Below are 7,500 nucleotides of genomic sequence, written 5' to 3'. Positions count from 1 at the left end.
TCAATTAAACACCTATAGATGCTTCCCTGTTGCAACAGACATGCAGTTCACATGTTACTATCCGAAGTATATTGATAGCCTGTAGAGCGTCTATAGATGGAGTCTCCAAATAACTTGCTACTCCATATTATATGTCTGTCTAATAGATTCATTTGGTGTCAGAAAATAGCCTCCAATTTCCTCTTTGGAACAAAGGCACGGTTAATCCTCTCTCCAGAGACACTGACATCCTTGTCCATATGTCCAAGTGTGTGTTTGTGTGTGTGTGTGTGTTTGTGTGTGTGTGTGTGTGTGTGTGTGTGTGTGTGTGTGTGTGTGTGTGTGTGTGTGTGTCCATATGTCCTCAGACCAGAGGGAGTTAATGAGGGGATGAGAGAGATGAAAGTTGTGGGGGGATATAGACACAGAAAGCTCCTAGTTAAAACTGGATTAACTCTACAGCAGGAGGAGAGGAGAGGAGGAGAGGAGGAGAGGAGGAGGAGAGGAGGAGAGGAGGAGAGGAGGAGAGGAGGAGGAGAGGGGGAGAGGAGAGGAGGAGAGGAGAGGAGGAGAGGATAGAAGGAGAGGAGGAGGAGGAGAGGAGGAGAGGAGAGAAGGAGAGGAGGGGAGAGGAGGAGAGGGAGGAGGGAGGAGAGGGGGAGAGGAGGAGAGGAGAGGAGGAGAGGAGAGGAGGAGAGGAAGAGGAGAGGGGGAGAGGGGGAGAGGAGGAGAGGAGAGGGAGAGGGGGGAGGGGAGGAGAGGAGAAAGAGGAGGAGAGGGGGAGCGGAAGAGAGGAGGAGAGGGGGAGAGGAGAGGGGAAAAGGGGGAATGGTGTCTCTAGCTGGTTACTGAAGCTTGTGGACTATCTATCCTCCATGGTGAGATCCCATCTGTCCTGGAGTTTAATCTGAACCCTGCAGCAACACCACCCTCCAACCACCCTCTGCATCCCAAATGGCACCCTATTCCCTTCATAGTGAACTCCTTTTGCCCAGGGCCCATAGGCTCTACAGGGAACAGAATGCCTTTTGGGACACGGACACCATCTTCTCCAGGCCCACTAGCACCTCCAACCCTCATCCCTGGTGTCTGGCTGCCCATGGTACAGTAGATGGGGCCATATGGCTTGGTGGAGACTGTGAGGTAAAGGCTGGTGTCTGGCTGCCCATGGTACAGTAGATGGGGCCATATGGCTTGGTGGAGACTGAGGTAAAGGCTGGTGTCTGGCTGCCCATAGTACAGTAGATGGGGCCATATGGCTTGGTGGAGACAGTGAGGTAAAGGCTGGTGTCTGGCTGCCCATGGTACAGTAGATGGGGCCATATGGCTTGGTGGAGACAGTGAGGTAAAGGCTGGTGTCTGGCTGCCCATGGTACAGTAGATGGGGCCATATGGCTTGGTGGAGACAGCGAGGTAAAGGCTGGTGTCTGGCTGCCCATGGTACAGTAGATGGGGCCATATGGCTTGGTGGAGACAGCGAGGTAAAGGCTGGTGTCTGGCTGCCCATGGTACAGTAGATGGGGCATATGGCTTGGTGGAGACAGTGAGGTAAAGGCTGGTGTCTGGCTGCCCATGGTACAGTAGATGGGGCCATATGGCTTGGTGGAGACAGTGAGGTAAAGGCTGGTGTCTGGCTGCCCATGGTACAGTAGATGGGGCCATATGGCTTGGTGGAGACAGCGAGGTAAAGGCTGGTGTCTGGCTGCCCATGGTACAGTAGATGGGGCCATATGGCTTGGTGGAGACAGTGAGGTAAAGGCTGGTGTCTGGCTGCCCATGGTACAGTAGATGGGGCCATATGGCTTGGTGGAGACAGCGAGGTAAAGGCTGGTGTCTGGCTGCCCATGGTACAGTAGATGGGGCCATATGGCTTGGTGGAGACAGTGAGGTAAAGGCTGGTGTCTGGCTGCCCATGGTACAGTAGATGGGGCCATATGGCTTGGTGGAGACAGTGAGGTAAAGGCTGGTGTCTGGCTGCCCATGGTACAGTAGATGGGGCCATATGGCTTGGTGGAGACAGCGAGGTAAAGGCTGGTGTCTGGCTGCCCATGGTACAGTAGATGGGGCCATATGGCTTGGTGGAGACAGCGAGGTAAAGGCTGGTGTCTGGCTGCCCATGGTACAGTAGATGGGGCCATATGGCTTGGTGGAGACAGTGAGGTAAAGGCTGGTGTCTGGCTGCCCATGGTACAGTAGATGGGGCCATATGGCTTGGTGGAGACAGTGAGGTAAAGGCTGGTGTCTGGCTGCCCATGGTACAGTAGATGGGGCCATATGGCTTGGTGGAGACAGTGAGGTAAAGGCTGGTGTCTGGCTGCCCATGGTACAGTAGATGGGGCCATATGGCTTGGTGGAGACAGTGAGGTAAAGGCTGGTGTCTGGCTGCCCATGGTACAGTAGATGGGGCCATATGGCTTGGTGGGAGACAGCGAGGTAAAGGCTGGTGTCTGGCTGCCCATGGTACAGTAGATGGGGCCATATGGCTTGGTGGAGACAGTGAGGTAAAGGCTGGTGTCTGGCTGCCCATGGTACAGTAGATGGGGCCATATGGCTTGGTGGAGACAGTGAGGTAAAGGCTGGTGTCTGGCTGCCCATGGTACAGTAGATGGGGCCATATGGCTTGGTGGAGACAGTGAGGTAAAGGCTGGTGTCTGGCTGCCCATGGTACAGTAGATGGGGCCATATGGCTTGGTGGAGACAGTGAGGTAAAGGCTGGTGTCTGGCTGCCGATGGTACAGTAGATGGGGCCATATGGCTTGGTGGAGACAGCGAGGTAAAGGCTGGTGTCTGGCTGCCCATGGTACAGTAGATGGGGCCATATGGCTTGGTGGAGACAGTGAGGTAAAGGCTGGTGTCTGGCTGCCCATGGTACAGTAGATGGGGCCATATGGCTTGGTGGAGACAGTGAGGTAAAGGCTGGTGTCTGGCTGCCCATAGTACAGTGGATGGGGCCATATGGCTTGGTGGAGACAGTGAGGTAAAGGATGATCTCCGCATGTATATTTCCCACCGTAAAGCATGGAGGAGGAGGTGTTATGGTGTGGGGTGCTTTGCTGGTGACACTGTCTGTGATTTATTTAGAATTCAAGGCACACTTAACCAGCATCGCTACCACAGCATTCTGCAGCGATACGCCATCCCATCTGGTTTGCGCTTAGTGGGACTATCATTTGTTTTTCAACAGGACAATGACCCAAAACACACCTGCAGGCTGTGTAAGGGCTATTTAACCAAGAAGGAGAGTGATGGAGTGCTGCATCAGATGACCTGGCCTCCACAATCACCCGACCTCAACCCAATTGAGATGGTTTGAGATGAGTTGGACCGCAGAGTGAAGGAAAAGTAGCCAACAAGTGCTCAGCATATGTGGGAAGTCCTTTAACACTGTTGGAAAAGCATTCCAGGTGAAGCTGGTTGAGAGAATGCCAAGAGTATGCAAAACTGTCACAAAGGCAAAGGGTGGCTACTTTGAAGAATCTCAAATATAAAATATATTTTGATTTGTTTAACACTTTATTTGGTTACTACATGATTCCACGTGTGTTATTTCATAGTTCTGATGTCTTCACAATTATTCTACAATGTAGAAAATAGTAAAAATAAAGAAAAACCCTTGAATGAGTAGGTGTGTCCAAACGTTTGACTGGTACTGTATCTATAACCATATATGTGTGCTAGAGATTCCAGCATTCTGAACATACTGCAACACAACAGAGAAAGGTAGGCATACACCTGACGTACACTACATGATCAAAAGTACGTGGACACCTGCTTGTCAAACATCTCATTCCAAAATCATGGGCATCAATATGGAGTTGGTCCCCCCCCTCCCTTTGCTGCTATAACAGCCTCCACTCTTCTGGGAAGGCTTTCCACTAGATGTTGGAACATTGCTGCGGGGACTTGTTTCCATTCAGCCACAAGAGCAAAAGCGAGGTTGCGCACTGATGTTGGGCGATTAGGCGCTGACCCGCAGTCTGTGTTCCAATTCATCCCAAAGGTGTTCGATGGAGTTGAGGTCAGGGCTCCGTGCAGGCCAGTCAAGTTCTTCCACACCGATCTCGACAAACCATTTCTGGATGGACCTCGCTTTGTGCACAGGGGATTGTCATGCTGAAACAGGAAAGGACCTTCCCCAAACTGTTGCCACAAAGTTGGAAGCACAGAATCGTCTAGAATGTCATTGTATGCTGTAGCGTTAAGATTTCCCTTCACTGGAACTAAGGGGCCTAGCCCGAACCATGAAAAACAGCTCCAGACCATTATTTCTCCTCCAAACTTTACAGTTGGCACTATGCATTGGGGCAAGTAGCGTTCTCCTGGCATCCGTTAAACCCAAATACGTCAGTCGGACTGCCATATGGTGAAGCGTCATTTATCACTCCAGAGAACGCGTTTCCACTGCTCCAGAGTCCAATGGCGGCGAGCTTTATACCACTCCGGCCGACGCTTGCCATTGCGCATGGTGATCTTAGGCTTGTGTGCGGCTGCTCGGACATGGAAACCCATTTCATGAATCTCCGACGAACACTTATTGTGCTGACGTTGCTTCCAGAGGCAGTTTGGAACTTGGTAGTGAGTGTCGCAACTGAGGACAGACGCTACGCGCTTCTACACTCGGCGGTCCCGTTCTGTGAGCTTGTGGCTCTCCACTTCTTGTCTGAGCCGTTGTTGCTCCGAGGCGTTTCCACTTCACAATAACAGCTCTTACAGTTGACCGGGGAAGCTCAAGCAGGGCAGAAATTTGACGAACTGACTTGTTGGAAAGGTGGCATCCTATGACGGTGCCACGTTGAAAGTCACTGAGCTCTTCAGTAAGGCCATTCTACTGCCAATGTTTGTCTATGGAGATCGCATGGCTGTGTGCTCGATTTTATACACCTGTCAGCAACGGGTGTGGCTGAAATAGCCAAATCCGCTAATTTTAAGAGTGTCCACATACTTTTGTATATATAATGTACCTCGGCCTGTCAATCCACCTGTAATACACCTACCTAACTTGTCTGACTGGATGACTGACTGACTGACTGATTGATTGTCTGACTGACTGACTGACTGACTGACTGACTGATTGTCTGACTGACTGACTGACTGATTGTCTGACTGACTGACTGACTGACTGACTGACTGACTGTCTGACTGACTGACTGTCTGACTGACTGACTGACTGACTGTCTGACTGACTGTCTGACTGACTGTCTGACTGTCTGACTGACTGACCATGTGACTGTCTGACTGACTGACTGACTGACTGATTGTCTGACTGACTGACTGACTGACTGATTGTCTGACTGACTGACTGACTGACTGACCATGTGACTGTCTGACTGACTGACTGACTGTCTGACTGACTGACTGACTGACTGTCTGACTGACTGTCTGACTGACTGACTGACTGTCTGACTGACTGTCTGACTGACTGTCTGTCTGACTGACTGACTGACTGACTGACTGTCTGACTGACTGACTGTCTGACTGACTGACTGACTGACTGACTGACTGTCTGTCTGACTGACTGACTGACTGACTGACTGTCTGACTGACTGACTGTCTGACTGACTGTCTGACTGACTGACTGACTGATTGTCTGACTGTCTGACTGACTGACTGACTGACTGTCTGACTGTCTGACTGACTGACTGACTGACTGTCTGACTGACTGTCTGTCTGACTGACTGACTGTCTGACTGTCTGACTGACTGACCATGTGACTGTCTGACTGACTGACTGACTGACTGATTGTCTGACTGACTGACTGACAGTGACTGTCTGACTGACTGACTGACTGACTGACCATATGACTGTCTGACTGACTGATTGTCTGACTGTCTGACTGACTGACTGACTGACTGTCTGACTGACTGACTGTCTGACTGACTGACTGACTGACTGACTGACTGACTGACTGACTGACTGTCTGACTGACTGACTGTCTGACTGACTGTCTGACTGACTGACTGACTGACTGACTGACTGACTGACTGACTGTCTGACTGACTGACTGTCTGACTGACTGTCTGACTGACTGACTGACTGATTGTCTGACTGTCTGACTGACTGACTGACTGATTGTCTGACTGTCTGACTGACTGACTGACTGACTGACTGTCTGACTGACTGTCTGTCTGACTGACTGACTGTCTGACTGTCTGACTGACTGACCATGTGACTGTCTGACTGACTGACTGACTGACTGATTGTCTGACTGACTGACTGACAGTGACTGTCTGACTGACTGACTGACTGACTGACCATATGACTGTCTGACTGACTGATTGTCTGACTGTCTGACTGACTGACTGACTGACTGACTGACTGACTGTCTGACTGACTGACTGACTGTCTGACTGACTGACTGTCTGACTGACCATATGACTGTCTGACTGACTGACTGACTGTCTGACTGACCATATGACTGTCTGACTGACCATGTGACTGACTGACTGACTGACTGTCTGACTGACTGACTGACTGACTGACTGACTGTCTGACTGACTGACTGACTGACTGACTGACTGTCTGACCATATGACTGTCTGACTGACTGACTGACTGTCTGACTGACCATATGACTGTCTGACTGACTGTCTGACTGACTGACTGACTGACTGACTGACTGACTGACTGACTGTCTGACTGACTGTCTGACTGACCATGTGACTGTCTGACTGACTGACTGACCATGTGACTGTCTGACTGACTGACTGACTGTCTGACTGACCATATGACTGTCTGACTGACTGTCTGACTGTCTGACTGACCATATGACTGTCTGACTGACTGACTGACTGTCTGACTGACCATATGACTGTCTGACTGACTGTCTGACTGACTGACTGACTGACTGACTGACTGACTGACTGTCTGACTGACTGTCTGACTGACCATGTGACTGTCTGACTGACTGACTGACCATGTGACTGACTGACTGACTGACTGACTGTCTGACTGACTGACTGACTGACTGACTGACTGTCTGACTGACTGAATGACTGACTGTCTGACTGACTGACTGACTGACTGACTGACTGACTGTCTGACTGACCATGTGACTGTCTGACTGACTGACTGACTGACTGACTGATTGTCTGTCTGACTGACTGACTGACCATGTGACTGTCTGACTGACTGACTGACTGATTGTCTGACTGACTGTCTGACTGACTGACTGTCTGACTGTCTGACTGACTGACTGACTGACTGACTGATTGTCTGACTGATTGTCTGACTGACTGTCTGACTGACTGACTGACTGACTGACTGATTGTCTGACTGACTGACTGACTGACTGACTGATTGTCTGTCTGACTGACTGACTGACCATGTGACTGACTGACTGACTGATTGTCTGACTGACTGACTGACTGATTGTCTGACTGACAGACTGACTGACTGTCTGACTGACTGACTGACTGATTGTCTGACTGACTGACTTACTGACCATGTGACTGGATGACTGTCTGACTGACTGACTGACTGACTGACTGTCTGACTGACTGACTGTCTGACTGACTGACTGACT

The sequence above is a fragment of the Coregonus clupeaformis genome, unplaced genomic scaffold, assembly GCF_020615455.1.
Source record: "Coregonus clupeaformis isolate EN_2021a unplaced genomic scaffold, ASM2061545v1 scaf1354, whole genome shotgun sequence".
Taxonomy (NCBI): Eukaryota; Metazoa; Chordata; class Actinopteri; order Salmoniformes; family Salmonidae; genus Coregonus; species Coregonus clupeaformis.
This window is presented reverse-complemented; position numbering follows the sequence as displayed.